Source organism: Cebus imitator, unplaced genomic scaffold (assembly GCF_001604975.1).
Source record: "Cebus imitator isolate Cc_AM_T3 unplaced genomic scaffold, Cebus_imitator-1.0 Scaffold7, whole genome shotgun sequence".
NCBI classification, from domain to species: Eukaryota; Metazoa; Chordata; class Mammalia; order Primates; family Cebidae; genus Cebus; species Cebus imitator.
The window spans coordinates 9,096,213-9,119,556 of record NW_016107322.1 but is presented as its reverse complement, the minus strand read 5'-3'; the positions used below and the strand labels follow the sequence as shown (position 1 = coordinate 9,119,556).

The 23,344-nt window shown below is 37.1% G+C and overlaps 1 protein-coding gene and 1 pseudogene across 1 annotated transcript in view; one reads left to right on the top strand and one right to left on the bottom strand.

The window, feature by feature from the left end:
* The window catches only part of ROBO2 (roundabout guidance receptor 2), a 1,330,354-nt gene that overhangs the window by 315,428 nt on the left and 991,582 nt on the right, over nucleotides 1–23,344 (bottom strand). The window lies entirely within an intron of this gene.
* Nucleotides 21,603–22,522, top strand: LOC108311716 (annotated as a pseudogene).

The following is a 23,344-nucleotide window of genomic DNA, read 5'->3' as shown; positions in this document are numbered from 1 at the left end:
TATGTATATGTGATTTTAAAAAGTGTTAGGTTATTTTTATCATTTACCAAAAAAAAAAAAAAAAAAGAAAACCTTTCTTAATGTCTTCAGTTCCTCCAAAATAAAGTAAATATATTAGATGTAATTAACTAAAAAGAAAATAATTTAAATAAAATGTTCATTGTCTGAAAGCAGCTCTGTTTGTTATTCTTTCTACCATGACACTCTTCTAATATGGAAAATTAAACAACCATCTTGCGATGTCATCAGGGACTTGCTTCCAGAGGTGTTTCTATTATTAGATCTGTAATTCCAAAACAAATCAACTCTATCCATACACTGGCTTTATTATTCTAGTCTCAACCATGAGTAAAATATAAACTCAAACAATTATTTCAATAATTTACTCAATCAGAAAGCATAGCTAGGAAAGTGGCATTGCTTTGCTCATAGAAAATATCTAATCCTACTAATTTTCTTGATGTATACCTATATATTATATTAGCATTTTTAAAAACATTGAATATTTGTGATTGCAGATACTTGGAATTTGAAGCATATTTTAAAAATATGTTCAAATAAATATTTTAATTCAATAACTGCACACTGTGGTTCCTTAAAGACCTATGTCTGCCTTAAAAAAAATCTTTTCATTTTATACAGTTTCATCAGTTATTTAAAACTAACTGCCACAACATTGTTTCATTGCTTTGCATCAACCGCATTACTGAGTTTTGCTTTCTGTATTTTATCTTGAAGGTCATTTGTCAGAAAAACATGAGCTTAGTCTTCACAACACTCATTCTTTTTTGACCCCTCTCAGGTAAGGTCCTGGTCATCTTGTCAGATCTCATGAACAATCTCAGAGTAACCACGTGTTGAAAGTCTGACCAGAACAAGAGAGGAGCAGATGTTAGCTAAAAAAACAAAGTGCACTTTCTAGAAAAGCATCACAAATAATGAGAAGTAGAAAAGACTCAATGTGGAAACGTTGAAGTAAAATACTATCTCCAAACAAAATTTGTTTTAATCCTGGATCAAAATAAAATATGAGCTCTAATTTATATTGAATATTAAAAATAGATCTGTGGTACCCCTTCTGTGATGTTTTCTAAAACTTAGCTTTATAACTGGAAAGAAATAACCACATTTTCTTTGTTTTACCCAAGCATATTATTAACGATCATAGTTGTTTATTGGAAATATGAAAGTTCCATGGAATGTTCAAGGATGCTGAAATTAAACGTCAGCCAATACTTTCAGATTTATTATTTACTGCAACAGGTTTGGTTATGCTGGTTTGTGGAGCCAAGCTGGAATGTTTTCTGCCAAGGAAACAGAAACTTGACTAATAAAATGATTTTACTGATTATCCATACATTGAAAAGTCCTTGCTATTTCATACTGGAAGGTAATTCAAAACATTTTTTCCCTAATTTTAGAAATGTGTTCCTAAAATAAATCAATTTAATACTAAGATTAGGGGATGTTTATGTAATTCCAGAATCAATTAGCTTTGTAGTGTTCTCATTTAATGTTGTATGTAGGCCTAAAACAATAGCTTATTTTTGGGAAAAATATGCAACTTGTGAGTTAACTATTACATTCAAATAAAATGAACTAACAATATAAGAAACATTTAATTTTAATCAAAATAAATGTTTTGTTGTTATAGTATTTTTTGAAAAATATTGTGAACTCAACATAAAATGAATTTTGAGAGATCAAACATAAATTTTTGGACTTGAGTAGCCTTTAATAAAATAAACTCCATTTTCTTTTTTGTCATAATCATGAACAGAATTGGCTGCTTTAGTCCAGGTTTAATGTTTTGGGGGCTGATCTTGAGGAAGAGATGCAATTTTTCTTAGAGAAAAAAAATTTCTATCTAAAGAAGAGATTATTTTCTGATCATTGTGGTTACCTTATGAATGGAAAAGCCAAACTGCTAATTTTAAAAGAACAAAAATATATTTGAAGGCTTCCAAATGTATCTTTGTGACAGTGTCTCTTTAAAAATATGAACTGACTTTCTAACAGCTGGAAATTGGTGATGTTCAGAAAGTGAACAATTTATTTCCTCCTAACATGGAACCAACTCTTTACATTACCTGTCCTATAAAAATTGCAAGGAATCTTCATCTCTTGTAGATGTGTTTTTCTTCTTTCCCTTATTCTAGAATCTATTTCCAAGTATCTGTTGAATATAGACATTAATTTATCCTGGAGACATACCGAATTTAGCAACACAAAAATGAAACTTGCCTGTTCCTTTTTCCCTCACTATTTTACATATGCTTTGCATTTGGCCTTGAAATAGTCATCACCAATTCATTCAGAATCATAAAATAGAAACTATGCATTATTTACAGGTGTTGGTTTGTTTGAAAACAATAACACTTCACAGTCTGCCTGTCTGGTGTCAGGCATTGGTGTGATACACCAGGTTTAGGGAGGGGCAACAGAGATCTTTCCTGCCTTTGCCATACAAGGTTGTAGGGGAAATGCATGCCATCTGCTTTTATCAGCTACTTTATTATGGAAGGCCCTCATTCATTCCCTCATAACATATTACTAAAATTTCTAATTATTCAACAGAAGAATAATCTCCCCCAATCCTAGTCCATCCACCACACTACTATTGAAAGGATCATCGTTTATTTATAAACAAAAGGAAAAGAAAGAGGAGGACGAGACAGAGATGGGCTAAAGGAAGAAGAGGAGGAGCAGGAGGAGGAGGAGAAAAAAGGATGATGAACAGAAAAAAGAAGTAAGAAGTTCCAAAGGGAAGGAGAGAGAGATACAAGGAAAACTAGCAGACAAACAGGTCCTTCTTGAATTCGTGTTGCTCATTGGATAAATGTTACAATCTTTTGCTGGACCTGAGATGTCCTTTTCACTCTGTCTTTGGTCTAACTAGTCAGTCTCACCTTCCATAATGCGATACTCTGTACACCGTGCACCTGAAAGCTTGGCTCTTTGTTCACCTACAAAGTCCAAAGGGACCCTTAGAAAACTCTGCATTTGTGCAAGTAGGACCCTTTGTTTATCTACTTTTTTTCTTCACCAGGCATATTTCTGCCCATTCGTTATCCTATCTCAAAACCCATCACTCTGAGGCCATTCTTGACTTTCTCAGACAGAGTTACTGGAATCACTCATCTCTATACTCCTAAAGGCTGTTCATAAAGTTTCTCTTTTGTTCGTACAGTACCTTGCATCTATCTCCATTATCACAATTTCAACATTTAATTTCTGAGTTTTTTTTTTTTCCCCATCAAACCATTAGGGCATCATTAACTGACTCAGTTAGCAGTAAACAATGTTGCATTGCTTATCTTTAGTGGATGTCTCTCTCTTCTATCGTAGTGTCAGCTCTTTACAATCAAATTGCCTTATCTAAAATAGAGTTAGGCTCAGTTGCCATTCAATAAATCACTATAAATTAAATTCTGCATTTCCTCCTTCTTCTTGATATCTACTCCGAATCAGAGAATAACCTAACAGTTCGTGTGCTTTGTGTTCAAAAATGACTTGGTAAGTGAGAGCTATTATTTAGAATCATATGCAGATCCAAGTAGGAGGTAGGTCAATTTTGAATGGGCTTAGTTAAATTGACTATAGTAAAGAAGCCAACTTAGGTGGGTGAATAAAAGTGGAAAATCTTTGCATCTTGGCAAACTAAATGCTATCATGTTTGTTTTATAATTAAGTTAAAGAACACAGGTACAGCTGTGGCTATGGATGAACATATAGATGTTTTAACCTCTTTTTTTGTTTGGTTGGTTTTTGAGATGGGGTTTCCCTCTGTCACTCAGGCTGGAGTGCAGTGATGCAATCTCGGTTCACCACAACCTCCACATCCCAGGTTCAAGGGATTCTTGTGCCTCAGCCTCCCAAGTAGCTGGGATTACAAGCATGCGTCACCATGTCCAGCTAATTTCTGTATTTTTAGTAGAGACAAGGTTTCACCATGTTGGCCAGGCTGGTCTTGGACTCTGATCCTCAAGGGATCTTCCCAAGTCCTGGGATTACAGGGGTGAGCCACCGCACCCAACCCTGACCTTTGCCTTTACAATTTTTCCAGGTGTAAAGTCTGATCTGATATGTTAAAAGCATAAACTAAGTGTATATTAATAATAATAATACTTAACCTTTGAAGAGAACACTAAATTACCACATCAAGTTTTAACTTCTTTTAGTTTGGGTGATCAGTAGCTTTTCAAAGGTACCCCTTTCTTACCTACTGCAATAGACTTAAAAATGTCAAATTGAATGATACAGATAAACTTAAAATAGACACATGTCTTGCTCCTACTATTATACAGGGAATTCTCTTATGGACTGTAATAGTTTTCAGGTCCACAGTAAATCTCAATTATAAGACCTAATAATTTCTACCTTAGCAGCAGGTTTCTGTCTCACTAAGGCACACACACACACACACACACACACACACACACACACACACACACTGTTCCTGAAAAAGAACTTGTGTCGATTTTCTTTTTTTCTGTCAGTCTTGAAAGTATCTGTCACTGCCGCAAGCATACCAGAGAGCTATTGCCTCTGCTTCTGCCAGGAAGTTTGTTATATGGTAAGGGGTATCCCACAGCTTTAGAGGTACCTGTGTATGTCAGGGAGCACAGGGAAGAAGGGAGAGAAGGTTGAGAGAAGCATATATGTGATGTATGAATACATGAAAGCAGTGTATGCTTCATCTTACCCTGGGACTGGGCCTAGGCCAAAAGAAACAAACAAGCAAACAAAAAAAACTTATCTTCAAGCCAGAAAAACTATAGCCAACATTTAATGGATTGGATTGTATAAGGAAAAAATATGAGTGCCCAAAGCCAAGCACAGGCAACCCGGGACAGGTACACCAAAGATGTCACTAAAGATGACATTCAGCTTCATATAGGTCATGAGTGCCCAAGGCAGATTTACATGACTTATAAGTCTCTTTGGCTCTTCTCGCTTTCTGTTCAGCCTTTGTTCCCTCAAAATCTCTGGCCACCCTATTGTTTCTTTGGCTGTCTACCTAATCCACGTACAGCTTAATTCAGTGCTGAAATGATCACTTTTTACCTACCAGTCCAGGGTGGATTTATACAGAGAGGTTGAGTTCATTTAGGGATCAGGAGAGAAGTCCCTGTTAGTTTTATTAAGAACATTTACCCAAAGGTATAGGTGTGAACAGAATAGGTATTAAGAGTATAACTTTAACAAAAAAAAAACAGAAGGAAGGAAGGAAGGAAGGAAAGAAGGAGTGAGCTTACTCAATCTGAATGATTCATCAGTAAAATGCTTGAGACCTACACTCCAATCAGGGAAGCTTGTTGCCTCGCCCTTTTTAATGCTGGATTAATACCCTTTCCATCCCCATTTCAGAAAAAAATAGAAACAAATTATACATTTTGCTCCTGAAAATTGTCCATCCCAACCCAAGCTATAAATAATTACTCTAAATAACAAAGTGTGATGATCCTCATCATTGAAGCAAAGAATTAGTTATACCAATTAGTCTTTGTTTTGTATAACACATTTCATTGCAGATGGTTAAAACAATATAGTGGATACACATTCCTAAAAATGTAGGCATATGTAATGGTAGGCTGCAGACACAAGATACAAAAGTCATTGCTGGGTTTGCTTTCATGAGCAATGGCTTTTTAATGTTTATTATAATAACAAACATACTTCTCTTCATGAACATATGCATTAAAATGTAAATCACTGATTTATAACAAAAATATAGGCATATATTTTTGTTCACACAGATCCTTTTGCTTAAAAGCTTCTATACATACATTCTGTTCTAGTAATCAATCTAATAGAACCAAAATCTAGGATTCTTTACCATTTCAACTGAATAGAAGTAGAAAGCTTCCCTTCTAAGAGTAGCATTAGAAATATGGTAAAAGTAATGTCTAAGGAAATTTAGGAACATCCAGGTTTAATTAAGGTGGATGTGACATCATCTTAAGAATGCATAGTTGAATCAACAAATCTAAAGCTATAACCTCTTCATGGTTAATATAATGACTGAGGCCGGAAGATAGCCCAGCTTCAGCTAAATCTATTATAATAAACTGGCTTAAGCTAGCATAACCATAATCATATGCATTGTATCCTGTCAAATAATTCTTTTTAGGGAGAGAGAGGTATCTGTACGAAGTATAGAGAAGAGAAACCCAGGCTACAAGATTTAGTACATTTCACTTAACACCAACCAGAAATGTTTCCAGAAGAGCAAATCATCGCACCCATTTCCTGCTTAAAGTGAGGAAGGGCATTCAGGTTTTCTATTACCTGGGTAAAATTTGTATGAAGTCTCCCTAGCTCTCTCTGTTTTAAATCTGGTATTCAGCAAGCACTTTTCAGATAATTACACAGTACTAACATTAATATTACAACTGCAACTTATATTGGTTATTGATTTTGTGTTATACATTAGTATTTACAAACATTATGTTTTTATTATGATGATATTATGATGAGAACCCAAGCAGGTACAAATATGTACTACACCTTTTGTTAATGCCTAATTACACAAATATGTCTATTATATAACTTTTACATACTAAGTATACATTAGGTACATAGTATTTACATTATGTCAAGTATGTATGTTATGTAGTTATTTATGCTATGTTATGTGCATAACTTATGTAACTGTGTGACACTAAGTCATGTAACATACTGAGATTACATAACAACATACCCAACTATGTGTTTTGCAGCTCTACACACTAAGAAATTGATGGGGTCAGATTCAAGTCTACAAAGTGCATTTCCAGAACTTTTAACCACATACTCCATAACACTACCTCTGTAAAAAGTACCTGCAGGGAGGAGGACCAGACCCTATCATGAAGACACACCAACTCTGGCCCACCTGAGCAGTCCCTGATGGCTCACATTCCACCACAGGGTTGTGCCATAGTTTTATAATTTTAAGAAGTATAAGTTGGTTACAAAAGGTTCCAATGAAAACAAAGGCACTAGAAAAAATACATTGTTCAATTACTTTTTCATTTTGAAAGTATCAGGCAATAGACATGAAAATACATTATGCATATGAATATAATACACAATATAAGAATCATTATCTGAATAGATATACATATCTAATTTTTGCTGTAGAACTGCCTCAAGCCATTTCAGAGTTTTTAAGTACAGACTATAAAGAATATCAACAGTTATAACACTACCACATCTAACCTAAAAAATAGGCATTTCGGGCCAGGTGCGGTGGCTCAGGCCCGTAATCCTAGCACTTTGGGAGGCCAAGGTGGGTGGATCACCTGAGGTCAGGAGTTCGAGGCCAGCCTGACCAACATGGTGAAACCTCATCTCTACTAGAAATACAAAAATTAGCTGGGCGTGGTAGCACATACCTGTAATCCCAGCTACTCAGGGGGCGAAGGCAAGAGAATCGCTTGAACCCGGGAGGAGGTTGCAGTGAGCTAAGATCATGCCACTGCACTCCAGCCTGGGTGGCAGAGCAAGACTGTGTATAAAAAAAAAAAAGGCATTTCAACCTTGTAAAACCAGTGGTAGTAAACTTTAATTCAACCGAATAATTAGAAAAATTGAAATTCTTTGAATCTTAGAAAATTCAGATACCAGATTTGCGAGTATTTTTTCCTTTGACTTCAATATATGAAATTAAGTTGCTAAAAAGGTTTTGTTTTTGTTTTTCCTACCAAGCAGAAATTTGATTACTGGTAAAATCTGATACAACACTCTGGGGCACATAAACCACATCCAAGAAAATACCCAGCTTTATTGTTTTTCCGTCTACCCCACTGCAAGTGTCCTCAAAATGTCATCAACAATAAACTGTAAAAGGCTTCACATATCCTCATTAAACAATCTCCCTAAGGCACTAGGCAGTAAACAGAAATTGCCTGGTTCTTAAGATGGCATTTATGAATTCAGACATAGACATTGGCACTTTCACTAAACACAAAGTTTATATTTTGAGTCCTCTTTCTGTAGTGATCAGTGCAGGGTACAAGGAAGCAAAAAACACAGTAATTACCATATTAATGGACTTAACATTTTTCTGTCATACCCTAAACATCTACAGAACGTTTTGAGATCTAGATTGGAGAATGTGTACTGTTAATGCCTCAGGGCGCTTTCCTCGGCAAATTCAACAGCACATTCTCAAATTACGGAAGACAAAGATAAGTTTGCCACTCTGAGTGACACAGTCTACATCATATTGAATACTATATGATTTATCTTTTCTTTAAAAATGGATGAATCAAGTCAATCAAATATGGAGAAACAATTTCACTTGACTGTTTCATGTTGGAACTTAGAATTGCTAACAGTTAAAACAATTAATACTTTACCACATTACTGAAAGAGGCTAAGACAGTGTTTAGTAATATACTGCAATGATAAATAAGCAGAGCATACAAAATGTGGTGAGATCAAAACCCACATTTCTTTGCCTGCCTTAGAAGACCTTGTAAAACTTCCCACCAAAGTTTTCTTCCTTGAGTCGTCTACTCTGAAGGGATCTTCTGATAATCCCTTGAACACATATCATAAAATTCTGTTCATTTCTCTGTACGGGCTTCTTTACAGTACCTTCTGAGCTCATTCGTAACTGACTGCTATTCACGTATAAATATAATCTTTATTTTATTTTGGGAGACAAAGTCTCGCTCTGTCACCCAGGCTGGGGTGCAGCAGTGCGATCTTAGCTCACAGCCACTTCCACTTCCCAGATTCAAACCATCCCCCTGCCTCAGCCTTCTGAGTAGCTAATATTACAGGCATGTGACACCACGTCAAACTAATTTTTCTATTTTTAGTAGAAACAAGGTTTGCCATGTTGGCCAGGCTTGTCTCAAACTCCTGGCCTCAAGTGATCCACCCACTTTGGCCTTTTTTTTTTAAATTTTTTTATCTCACACCAGTTAGAATGGTGATCATTAAAAATCTGGAGACAACAGATGCTGGAGAGGATGTGTAGAAATAGGAATACTTTTACACTGTTGGTGGGAGTGTAAACTAGTTCAACCATTGTGGAAGACAGTGTGGTGCTTCCTCAAGGACCTAGAAATAGAAATTCCATTTGACCCAGCAATTTCATTACTGGGTATATACCCAAAGGATTATAAATCATTCTATTATAAAGACACATGCACATGTATGTTCATAGCGGCATTGTTTACAATAGCAAAGACTTGGAACCAACCCAAATGCTCATCACTGATAGACTGGACAAGGAAAACGTGGCACATAGACACCATGGAATACTATGCAGCCATAAAAAATGATGAGTTTGTGTCCTTTGTAGGGACATGGATGAATCTGGAAACCATAATTCTCAGCAAACTGACACAAAACAGAAAACCTAACACTGCATGTTCTCACTCATAGGGAGATGTTGAACAATGAGAACACATGGACACAGGGAGGGGAGCATCACACACTGGGGTCTGTTGGGGGTGGGTCAAGGGAGGGACAGCAGGCGGTGGGGAGGTCGGGGACGGGTAACATGGAGAGAAATGCCAGATGTAGGTGACAGGGGGATGGAGGCAGCAAACCACATTGCCATTTGTGTACCTATGCAACAATCCTGCATGATCTGCACATGTAACCTGGTTTGGCCTTCTAAAATGCTGGAATTATAGGCATTAGCCACTGTGCCCACCCACAAGTATAAATATAATGTTTAACAACATATTGAATGATTATTAGACATAAAGCATACCAAGTTCTATGTCATTCTCTGACACAGAGAATTTGTATGGATACCAAATCAAACGATGAATCGTACCCAGTAATATAGATTACATTTGGACTTTAGAGTGCAGGAGCAAATGGTTTAATGTATATTAAGAAAAGGAAAAAAATGGAGAAGTAGAAATATTATTAACTTAATTTGAGTTTGTCTAATGCTGAAGTTCATGCTTTTTTGCTTTACTGGTTTTCCAACATATCTAAGAATCCTTCCTTTATAACCCCATATATGTACTTTGTTTACTCATCCCTTCTCCAGGCCTGGTCCTGTTTTCAAGGCATGGTCTTAAATTGTAAAATGGAGTTACCGCATATCTAAGAGGTTAGGACATCGAAGACATTTCACTCTACAATTTATTATTTATCTAGTTTTTCTCTTTCTCCTATTTCCAGCACATTACCCCCAGAAGACACAAACCTGTCAGTTTCTCTGATCCTAGAAATGACATAGCTCAGGACTGTGAGAACTAAATGAGATAATATGTGTCAAATACAGTAAGCATACGTAGGTATTAGCTACCATTGTTTCTGTCATTGTGCCTCCCTCACATAATAGTAAAGTAGAGACAGGTTGTAATCTGGTCAAGAGTCAGTATATTCCAAGGAAGTATGCAGTCTGCTTGAATCCTTAGATTGACTGTACGAATTTAATGAATGCACATCTCCTCCTATTGTGGGAAGTACAGACCCAAGGTGAGGCACAGGGCAGTGGAGAATCAGAATTAAGATAAATGCTCTAGCGAAAACTGGCTGAAGAAGTCACTACAGTATCGCTGTCACTACACGGAACTCTCTCTTTAGGAATTTATTTTTAATATGCTTATTGGCAAAAAGCTGCCAGGTATGATGCTTATGTTTCATAAATGGTGCGGGGTTACTCTTACTGTGAAGGTATTCTGTATAACCAAGGGTTAGCATGTTATTTCATTAGCCTAAACAGAAAAAACAGCATTTGTTACGTTTTGCCATGGAGACAAGGAATGACTCTTAAATTCCCACGTATAGGAGAATCAAAATAGAAACAGAAGTTTCCAGAGTTCTGCCAGTTCTTGCCTTGATAGAATTGTAGCCACATGTATCCACCTAGATGATCTCACGTTTGGTTTTGCCCATTCCATCATTCGTCTTTTTCTTAAAAGCTGTGTTACTAATTTACTCAATGCAAAATTGGCTTCAGATCGTTTCTTTCTATCCACGAAAGACTATATCAATATCAACATTAGACTATTAATTAATGGGGAAAATCCAACTGTTAAACTCTGTTTAGGCAGTAACATGTGTGTTTTAGGGAGACTTGGATCAACACATCAGAAAGCAATACCGAATAGGGAAGTTCAGTGGGTTTGACGAGAACGCAAGAAAAGGAAGAAATTAAAAGTTGTGTCCCGGCATTGTTCCTGTGATTACTGCCAAACTATCACAGATTTCAGCAGTTTATGAAAACAGTATTTTGTGTTTTCAAATATGCTCTTAAATTTTTCACAGGATGTATCAGATGGGATGCATTCTTGTCATTTTTGAAGAATGTGGGGAAAACAGGCATGCCAAAGACCAAGAACAGCATGTGGGAGTAACACTTTACATGCTATTTTTATGCCACTTTCTTTTTAAGTGTTTTTTTTTTCCCCCAGAGTATAAAGTGTTGTGAAACACTAACAGGGGCAATGCAATGTTGAAAGGTTCTGAACTACATCTATCTCTTTTATTGCATTGAGATGGTCTCTTACATTTTTAACATATGCCATTATTGTTAATGCCAACCCATCACCATTACTATAAATTAAACAGCAGATACATCACCACATAACAGCAAAACAAAGAGCATATACAAAAATGATGAGTGCTGGTAGGCGATCTGTATAAAAAAGCTAGATTAAAACTTTAGGTTTGGTTAGATGCTGGTAGTCAATTAATTCTGGCTTACTAGGAAGTCTCTATAGAATATTAGTTTGTGCATTGTTGCTCCAGCTTACAAAACTTTACATAGCAAACTTGTCCTGTGTCTTACAATATAATTCCCTTCACAATTTGGTCTGAACTTTATTGATAAACTCTGTGGTAGCATTTAGTTAATTACTCAACTCAGCTGGTACTTATAGTAATGTACTCTGTGCCTCATCGTCATGGCATTGTGGATGCAGCAGGAAGGAAAATGCTTGAAGCAATTTTGGTAGGGAAGAGGAAGTGACAGGGGCAGAGGGGTGTGGGGGGGAAGTGGGGAAGGAGAAGAAGGGGGTAAGTGCAACAGGAACATTTCTAATGTTAATTTTTTTGTGAGACACTGTCTCACTCTGTCACCCAGGCTGGAGGGCAGTGGCGTGATCTCCACTCACTGCAACCTCTGCCTCTATCTCTGTCTCCTGGGTTCAAGCAATTCTTGTGCCTCAGCCTCTCAAGTAGCTGGGATGACAGGTGCCTGTCACCATGTCTGGCTATTTTTTGTATTTTTACTGGAGATGGGGTTTTACCATGTTGTCCAGGCTGGTCTCAAACTCCTGTCCTTAGGTGATCAATCCACCTAGGCCTCCCAAAGTGCTGGGATTACAGGTGTGAGCCACCACACCTGGCCACTCATCTTCAATGTTTTTTTAAATATAATAGTTAAGGGTAGGTGCTCAACATAGTTTTTGGAATTTCAGTGCTCCATATGCACCTAATACCCAGGAGCATGAAATCTTTACCATTTCTATCTTCAATTGGCCAAAGGAGTCATAACTTCTTTGCCTATTGTCATTGGGCATTTCCTTCCTTGTTTCTTTTCTTTTCTTTGCTTTTGTTAGTTAGGGTCCATATATGCACTTTACTCGTCCTTTCTCCATGCGTGGCTCCTGTTTTCAAGTGCATGGTCTTAAAATGTAAAATGGATTTACAGCATCTCCAAGGGGATAGGAAAATGAAGAACGTCTCACTCTGTAACTTGCTATTTATCTAGTTCTCTTTCTCCTATCTCCAGCGCACTACCCCCAGAAGATACAGACCTGTCAGTTTCTCTGATCCTAGAAATGACATACACTATGAACGAAATAAATTTGAAGGCATTCCCAAGGAAAAAGTTGTTTTTCTTTCCAATATTGAATGCAGAACATTGGTTAGAAGTATTATCATAGTTCAACACCCGCCTATGAGTGAGACACAGGGAGGGGAGCGCTACACACTGGGGTCAGTTGGGGGGAAATAGGGGAGGGACGGTGGGGAGTGGGGAGCTGCGGAGAGATAGCAAGGGGAGAGATGCCAGATGTAGGTGATAGGGGGGAAGGCAGCAAATCACACTGCCATGTGTGTACCTATGCAACAATCTTGCATGTTCTTCACATGTACCCCAAAACCTAAAATGCAATAAAATAAATAAATGGGGGAAAAAAAAGAAGTATTGTCATAGAGCTGCTGCTATACAGTACTACTAGTAGTTACATAAAGTATGTTCAGCTACATTATGAGTTAAATAGGCTTTGAAGGGCTGACCAAGAAACCAAACTTTATAGAACATTTCTATGATAAATTACATCCCAAGTTCTATATTGTCTACGACTTACCCATGAACTTTTATCATTCAATTGTAAATTGAGAATTGCTTGCACACTCTTCATTTATTAATATCATATGAAGTGTATCTCCCTGTATCAGTTACACAAAAGGCTATGTGTTGTTTCTTGGAAAACAATTATTATTAAAGCAGAATTCATATGGAAGAGGAATTCAAATAGAACGCAATAAGGAAGAAAAACAACAAATGAAAGGTACGCCTATAGCACCACCAGGGAGACTTTGCAGGAATTAGCTTGTGTTGTGTTAGTTCTTATCCCTGAAGAAGCGCTGCTAAGCTATTTGAAGCTGCTTTCTCCGAGGGATTATCTCCTTCAATCTGTTTTAATCACAACTAAATGCTTTCAATTGGTATATACTGAGCTCGAATTAGAGAATCACAATTCCCCTAGATCTTTGTGATTTGTTTGAAAAAAAAGAAATGCATTCAAATACAAATACACATTCTAGAAATTAAATTATGATCTGCCATTCTTTAAGTTAATCAAAAAACATTAAAAGATTATACTTTTAAAAACACAAAACAAGATCAATGGATATAGAAAATATTACAAAAGGAAATGGTTTGGGGTTTGCAGGTGATTTTCAGAAAGAAGCAAATACATTCTTTAGAAATGGCTACATTTGAGAGTCACTATGTTTTAAAATAAGTGATTTGATCAGCAGAATGGTGAACTGAGCTACAATTCATAAATTTGGTAAGTATTTCTTGCTTAATTTGTGAGAGCTTCTGAGCTTCTAATATTCTTTATTACTGAGATTCTTTATTAATCACAAAATTCCCCACATTTACTTACTACTCATCAAATTCCCCACATTTACTCACTACTCCTCAAGTTCTCAAAGAATGTGTTCAAATAAGTATTGTAATAAGATAATTAGTCATTGATCAACTCCACTATGACTAGAATCATTCCATTAGATACATGCTTATTCCAGAAAAGCTATGAGGAAAATAAAAAGGTCCAATGTTCATTCAGTGAGTATTTATCAGATCATACAAGGCACTAATTGCTATTTTCACTCAATAAAATGAACAACTTTTAAAAATTAAAACCAAAGAAAAAAATTCAATGGTAGCTCAAGGAAAAAATTCTACTAATCTGAGATCTTCAATTCCATGGGAAAAACCATGTAACTCAAAGTGAAAGCATGGACCTTGGAAGTAGATTTGCATTTGCATCCCAGCTTTTCTGTCTTCCAGGAGTATAATCTGTACTGTCAAAGTAGGATCAAAATAACACTATTTATCCTCAGAAATTGTAGTTAGAATTAGATGAGCACGTAGTTTAATAAGTACAATTAGTATGTGTACAGTAGATAGTTACAGCTCATATTTATGGGAACAAAGTTTTAAACGAAAGATTATATAGCGATAAACCAGGTGAGTTTTCATTCTCAATTATCTCCCAGCCCGAATTCCAAGAATTTGATGGCTATTTTATAACATCAATAGATACGCATTTTTCCCAAGATGCAAAGCTATCAAGTAATTTTAAGCTGACATCAGTTGCCTCCTGACAGCTCTAAGATATGAAATAACAAGCAGTCAATGTCAGTTCTCCTAAATCAAGCCCAGGGCCCCCATGGCACCAGCTTGTTACTGCTAAGGAAATGTCAGTCCAGTCAAAGTGTGGCGGAGTTGTCAAATCCCCAGTTGCGTCTGCTCTGGTATAACTAGCGTTCTGTAAGGTAACATTCATAAAGATGTTGTTATGTTGCCCAAAACCCTGAAGCAGAACAGCGAGGGTGGCTCTCAGAGTTCAAAAAGTTGTTTGACTTCTTCAATCACTGGGATTTCTCCCTCTAGAAAACAGGGTCATTTTCTTTCCTCTGTAGGCACAACATTCAGGAGGAGAAAGTATATTGTCTCCCTGTACATATTCAAGTATTTGGATAGAGTTGAACTTCATTATGCATGTGATATCTGACTTTTGGTTTTCATCCACAAGAGCAATACTTACGAATCATTTCTTATTTCTAAAATATTCTGGTTTTAAAATTACCTGCGTCTGCCCCCTTACATCATAGCTATACTTTCCTTTTACTTGGCAATTACTCTGACTCCTGTTATTATCCATTCCTACCTACAGCATTTTGACTATGGAGAGTATCACTTACTTCTAAGGTGGCACATTGGCTGAATCTGAGGTTCTTGTTAGAGTTTTTCTATTTCCATTTAATTTTAAGAGTTGCTTACAGGAAACACTTGCTAGCTTAAAAAATTCATACTGTAAAGTATGGTAGTATTTTGACTTGTATTTCTACTTTCCCCACAAAAGGACAACAAGTCTACTTCCATATTGAATGCCACAAAAAATAATGGAATATGTTGGCAGGTCACAGTCCTATTTTGCCAGTAAGCATCATTACTCACAGACGCAGTTTTTCATTACAGTAGGTAAAGACCTTTAGCAGCACTTAAGGGCTTCAATCCCACAGTGCTGTACAGTCATCAATCGGAGTTCCATCTTTTGAGTCCATGCTAGGAACACACATTCATCAACATACTGTAGTACCTGGAGCTGATTTTTTGCTAACACTTATAGCCAGCCCCCGGTGACTTTTATCATGGAGACTGTGTTGAGATTAGAGCTGGGTTATAGTCTTTGATCATTAATCTAAAGTCTCACTGTGGCCTCCCCCAAGCAGCAAATTGGGAGCCTCTCTCAACCTCTTCATGTACCAGTGTTAAGGGAAATACTTATATCTGTGCTATAAATCAATTTGAATATACACTAACAGAAACAAACACATGGGTTAAATTTTCTTGAAATTACACATGGTTATAAAAATTGACCTAAAAAAAAGTACTTGGAAAAACATGTTTGGAATTCAATTGAACAAAAATGTTTTTAAATATCTCTAGCTGTTTGGCAGCTCTCAGAAATGCCAAATGATTTCCAAGCCTACTGAAAATACGCTTTGTCTTACATATGAGCCTTTCAAAGCTTGAAAATTGTATATGTGTGTATGGTGTGTGTGTGCATGTATGTGTGTCTATGCGTATGTGTTGGTTTATATGTGTTTGTGTGTGATGAAGCAGTGGGTTTTGTAACCACCTTCAGGAGTTTTATCTTTAAGAGACAAGAATAACGCTGCCCAATTATCTAAGAAATTTGTTATCAGTATTGCAAACATTTATCAAATAGTAGTTTAGTTCTATACACAAATAAAATCCAAAAGCATGTACTTGGTGTGAATAAGTAATGACAGAGTCATTTGACACACATTTTCTCAAAGGGTACATGTTCTACAGAAAAGCTATGTGTCTCAGTTAATTTTGGAAGAAGGCACGGATCAAAATAATTGTGTTATTCTATTAGCATAGAGGAGGTCCTTATATTATAAACTTCATCTCATCTTATACCAATACCAGGGTCTGGAGTAACAGTCAACAGCAGGTGGGTATTGACAAAGAATGGTTAACATGTTTGGGACATGAAGGTCATAGTCTTGGGCAGCTGGAAATCCTTGAGTATGTAAAGGTGGGAGTGAACATGGATGATAACCAGTGTGGGAAATATATTAATGGACATGGAGGCAGTGGGATATTTGATACAAGTAATTACATTTGATACAAGTAGTGTTTGATACAAGTCAAGTCGTTACATATACTTTCCTTTAAAACTGTAATTTGTATGTTATAACATGTTATATCTAAATTCTTATTTCATAATAAAGATCTTAGAAACTAAAATATTTAAGAATGAAAATAGCTATAAAATATAGTCCATCCAACCAAGTGTAGATAGTACCTAAACAAGTGTCAGTTTCTCTCCTGACATCCCCATTTCCTTCCTCACAAATTGCCCAGGTCTTGGTCATCAATTCGCAACATTTCTTCTGACCTTGTTTCATCTTGTGAAATTTTGCCACCAAAAAATGTCTTAAGCTTTTTGTTAGACAAACACCACTCTCAATTAGGACTGACAACTTCCAATTGACTTCAGAATGCAACTAGAGCTTTTGGTGATGCTTAATTCTCTCATCACCAGACCTCTGTTGAAGCAAATTTTCTCAGTGATACTTCAAATTTGAGCACCTCTTCATTATAGATCTCTTTCTAGTTGTACAATAGAGTGTCAAACATAATTCCTTCCAAGGAACACCATGTTTGTTCAGAAGTCAAGCACAAAAACATCATTTCATTTGGTAATTCTAGACTATCTTCGTGTTTTTCGAATAAATCTATTATTTATAAGATTATTCATAGTCATGTGTGGAGCCTGGGGAAGCAAACCTCATCTTCTCTCATTTGATTATTTATTATGGTATAAAACATTGCCTGCTTAGGACTTGCTCTAGCAAAATTATTAACAACACGTCTTCCTCTGCTCTGTCCATTTAAGCCTTCCATACTTGAAGCCCTATTATCTCCTGATTGCTCAGAACCACTTCCCATGGTGCTATCTGCATAGAAAACACCCGTGCACTATGCCCAGGCTCTTGATTCTTTACACCTACCTCCTGCACTTAACTGTCCTTTCCTCTGTCTCAAACAAAGGACCACTTTGTCCTTGGTATGCTCCCCTAGTTTGTTATACATATTTCAATTAGCACTTGTCTCTGTGCTCAGTTCCCTGTTCACTTGGCTCTTGCCTGTCTTGGTTGGCCTTGTATTTCCTGCACGTTGTCTAAATTACAGCACATTGCTGGCATTGCTCAAATATTTTCTTAGTCGTTACATGAATGTGAACGAATAAGTTCAAGTTAAAACCGTAACACTCAACTAATTTCTGGTGCCCTTTAAATTCTAATACTTAAATTTTAACTATCTAGTGATTCTATCAACTCTCTCTAAAATTTTCGCATTATAACACTTTTCTTTTTTCTTTCTTTCTTTTTTCTAGACAGGGTCTCTCTTTGTCACCCAGGCTGGAGTGCAGTGGCACAATCACAGCTCACTGGAACTTTGAACTTCCAGGCTCAAATGATCTTCCTATCTCAGTCTCCCAAGGAGCTGGAAACAAAGGTGTGTGCCACCATGCTTGGCTAATTTCGCAATTATTTTGTGGAGACAGGGTGTCCCTATGTGGCCCACACAGGTCTTGAACTCCTGGGCTCAAGTGATCCTCCCACCTTGGCCTCTCAAAGTGTTGGGTTTACCAGCATGAGCCACTGTGCCCAGCCTAAAATATTTCTACTATACAGAGAAGTACAGCAACCTGAATGTATGCTATACTTTTTAAATTCCTTCACACTCCTTTTATAAATTGTGAAAAAAGACCTGGAACCCCTTTATTAACTATCTTGTTAGTCAATTAGAATCCTCCTTTCATTTGGAATTGTGAGTTGTATGTATGGGATTACTGAAGAACAAAGTGAACAGTAAAGCACCTTGCCTACTTTGCATACCTAAAATTATGAATTTGATCATTGAAAAGATTTCACAACTTTTTAGGAAGCTCAATTTTAGTTGCAAGCCACACAGTCATTAAAATGTGTGATATACAAATTATACATATCAGATAATGTTTGAAAAGGAGATAACAAAAAGAAACATTTTTTAAAAAATTGCTTGGATTACAGTCTGCAAATGAAGTACCAGTTTTTGCCACTAGAGGGAAGCTACCTTTAAACTCAACAAAAGTTTTTTTTCTTTTTCCTTTTGCTTTTTTGCCTGTAGTTTAACAAGTCCTCTCCCTTGTCCGGTCAGGTATTTGGTTAACATACAAACCAGTACCCTTCATAAACAATAAATGTAATAACAATGTTTAATTAAATAACCCTTTTTCCTTAAGAGCTAGAAAGAGAAACAAAGAACCACGTAACTGGCAATTGCAATTTGTATCTCTCTAGAGGCAAAAGGAAATCTATAATTTGCCTTGAGAAAGTGGAAAAAGATCAAGAGGCAAAGACAGAAGCCACGCCAAAGTGCAATCTTATTCCTTTACCATCTGTCACAATCACTGTCATTCCCCAAAGGCCATGTTTAAAAATGAGACAAGAGAGGGCTCCTAAGAACTTGAAAATGGTCAGAGTTCTGAAACACACTGAAATTTTAAAACTCAACAATACCAGCCAGAGATTGCTAGAAACCAAGAGTAAAAATGTCTTCCAGGATAAGGCCATGGTGAGGAGAAGTGTTTTAAAACAAGAGAGTAGGAGGAAGAAAATGACCCCCAAATAAGCCTTTAGAAATCTATTTCATGAATGGTGGCTGTTATGTCTTGAAGCTTATTTGCTTAGTGTATTGAATTAAAATATACAGCTGCATTTTCAAGAATTATTATACTGCTATGATTTGAACAGGTGAATTCATATTCCATGTGATAAATTTCAAATTGTTCAACTGTTGTATACCAACAAAAATCAATCAGGCATACAATTGCAGTCCTAAGTCATGGATTGACCACATTGTTATCTTTTTGGGTTCTTAGGCTCTCTACCACTTGGGGGCAGACTGAACAGTAACAGAAAAGGAGGATCAACAGCATAAGCAACCTTCTCAACATATTCTCTAAGTGCTTTTTCAAATATGAATGAGTGAATGGAAGCCAGTCAACTTCCATTAAAATCTGTTTCATATAGACCTGGAGAATGAAGACATTATGACATAGCCAGAGCTTCACTTGAATAATTTCATATTAAGGTCTTAAATGAAAAAAGGCATGTTTCATATCGTCATTCACCACCACTGTCCACCCCAAGCATTATTGATAATGGAAAAACAATACCAAAGAGTCTTCTTTGTTATTTTCCTTTCCTCTTCAGAAGCTTCAATTAAAGCCGTCTCACTCATAGCACATTCAATTGTAGTATAAACTTTCCAGCCAATAGATCTCAGAAGGACAAATTCTAATGACCAGAAAAAGGTCTGGACTACTTAGCTATTCAATGCTGTTCTGTCAATTAGCGTGAGCAATTGGGTTATCAGTTTGCAGAAACTTTAGGCAGGCCCAAAGACAAATTCTACCCTTACTTAAACGGGAGATTTCTGTATGTATGCCTCATCAGTGACTGAAGTCACTGTAATACAAATCATTATTTCTGGGCACAGGAGAAGTTAAACAATAGAGGATATAAAAGAATGGTTAATTCTTTAGCCACAGTTAGTATAATGTATGCATAAAATGAACCGGAGTTCTGTGACTTCATCTTTTACTTTTGTTAGATTCAAAGGATGAACTTCCAAACACCTGGCACATGAGCAATTAAGCTCATAATGGACTTGGCCATTGCCCATATTGTCAATATGGTAAGAGCAGATTAAAATGAAAAATAGAAACATAATTACTTACCAGGCATTATAATATTGGGTAAGGAGCACAGACTAATCAAAATCATTGACTTGGTCATGTCTCTAGAAGATGGATCTGCCTGATTTAAATGGAGAAATATAGACTTTGATAGAAGATGGATTATAACCATTGTCATCTGAGAAAAGGGCCTCAAAGGCACTAAAGCAATTCTGATAACCTGAAGTACAATAATTTCATAGATAATATTACCTTGACATTGATTTATATAAAATGTCAACCATCTTTAATTTCTCAATCATAGTATGCAGTAAAGATCATTGGCTGGTTCGTGGTAGCACTTACAACTTACAGGGCAATTACTTTATCCTACGCATTGTATTTAGACATTTCACTTTACATGCATTATCTAATTTAGTACTTGACCTTGTAAAGCCCTTATTTTATAGACAAGAACATTGAGGTTTAAAGATGCTACGTAGTTTGTGTAGCTGGTAGAGTCCTTGTTTGAACCAACTTCAGTTTTACTTTAGAATGTATGATTTCGATTTCTACAGTCTCTTGCTAATTGTAATTCTGGTTTCCTAATATTTCAGACCAGGCATTATATCAAATATAAATAGTAGAAATACTTGTATTCATAGCATTATCCATAATGGCAAAACAGGTCCCTGCAGCATATGTTTCTAATGCAATATCTATATTCTTTTCTTTTTTATTAATCGAACTTGAATTTTGAAAAACTATATAAGGTGACCAGTAATAAAACCAAATCACTGGCTGGGCGTGGTGGCTCACATCTGCAATCCCTGTACTTTGGGAGGCTGAGGCGGGCGGATCACCTGAGGTCAGCAGTTGGATACCAGCCTGGCCAACATGGCGAAAACCCATCTCTACTAAAAATGTGAAAATTAGCTGGGCATGGTGGCAGGCACCTGTGATCCCAACTACTCAGAAGGCTGAGGCATGAGCATCCCTTGAACTCGGGAGGCGGAGGTTGCAGTCAGCCGAGATTATGGCAGTACACTCCAGCCTGGGTGACAGAGCAAGACTCTGTCTCAATAAAAAATAAAATGAAATAAAACTACACCACCCCACCCTCTTTGCAATATGGGGCCTTGTATTAAAATGCTGAGCAAACTCCTGCCTCTGTGCCATAGCCCCGCTATAGCCACCACTGCCTCTGAGCAGAAAGTGGCTGTGCCAACCACATATGCCAATCTTGGCAAATCTGCCAGGGATGTCTTCACCAAGGGCTGCATAAGGATTTGGCTTCATAAAGCTTGATTTGAAAACAAAATCTGAGAATGATTGGAGTTCAAAAGCTCAGGCTCAGTCAACACTGAAACCACTAAAGTGATGGACAGTCTAGAAACCAAGCCCAGATGGACTGAGCGTGGTCTGACGTTTAGGAGAAATGGAACACCGACAATACCGAGATGACTGTGGAAGATCGGCTTGCACGTGGGCTGAAGCTGACCTTCGATTCATCCTTCTCACCTAACACTGGGGGAAAAAATGCTAGAATCAAGATACGGGTACGAGTGGGAGCATATTAACCTGTGCTGTGATGTGGATTTCAACATTGCTGGGCCTTCCATCCGGGGTGCTCTGGCACTGGGTTGCAAGGGATGGATGGCCAGCTACAGACGAATTTTGAGACTGAAGTCCCAAGTGACCCAGAGCAACTTTGCAGTTGGCTACAAGACTGAGGAATTCCAGCTTCATGATAATGTGAACAACGAGACAGAGTTTGGCAGTTCCATTTACCAGAAGGTGAACAAGAAGCTGGAGACCAATGTCAATCTCGTCTGGACAGCAGGGAAGAGTAGCACATGCTTTGGAATAGCAGCCTAGTATCAGATGGACCCTGAGCCTGCTTCTCGGCTAAAGTGAGTAACTCCAGCCTGACAGGTTTAGGACACACTCAGATCCTAAAGCCAGGGATGAAACTGACACTCTCAGCTCTCCCGGATGGCAGGAACGTCAGTACTGGTGACCACAAGCTTGGTCTAGGGCTGAAATTTTAAACATAAATGAATACTGCACAATTGTTTAACTTTAAACTATTTTGCATCATTAGCTACCTTCAGAATTTAATGTATCATTTAATGTTGTATGTCTAGAATGCAAGTATTGCCAAATATCATATTAGACCTCCAGGTTAAAGATGATTCAGCTTTAAGATGGATGTTACCCTTTCAGAGGTACAGAAGAAACTCATTTCCAAAAAAGGTCCTTTCAGTGATAGACTTGGAGGGAACACAGTAGCCCCTTTGAGATGCCAGGTTTCTTTTTTATCTAGAAACACCTGCAAGTGGAAGCTGATAATATGTAGGCACTTTGTAAATTCGTATTGAGTAAATAAATGAAACTGTGATTTCCTGAGAGTCAAACCTTGGTTTCCTAACCTTAATTGAAGAGAGGCTTGCTACTTGATGGTGTGTACAAACTCACCTGAGAGGGACTTTTTTAGACAAATCGTCATGACTTTTCCCACCCCAGTTCATTGTGACCTCTTTTACACCAAATGGTCTGCAAGGTGTGGTCACTGTTTCTTTTGTGCCATATTGGGGTGAAGAAGGTAAATGTGATGAAGTTAATAATTCAGGACTAATTTCTTCTTGTATTGTTCTTTTTTGCCCTTGCACCAGAGTAAGAAATAGCTTCCAGGAGCTCCAGCTATAGGCTTGGAAGAGTCTGTGTGACTGTAATCACATGGTGACAACACTCAGAATCTAAATTGGACTTGGGTTGTATTCTCACCACTCAATTGTTTTTTTAGCAGTTTTGTGGGTACATTTTAGAGTTTTCCATTTTGTGTGGAATTAGATTTTCCCTTTCAAATGCTG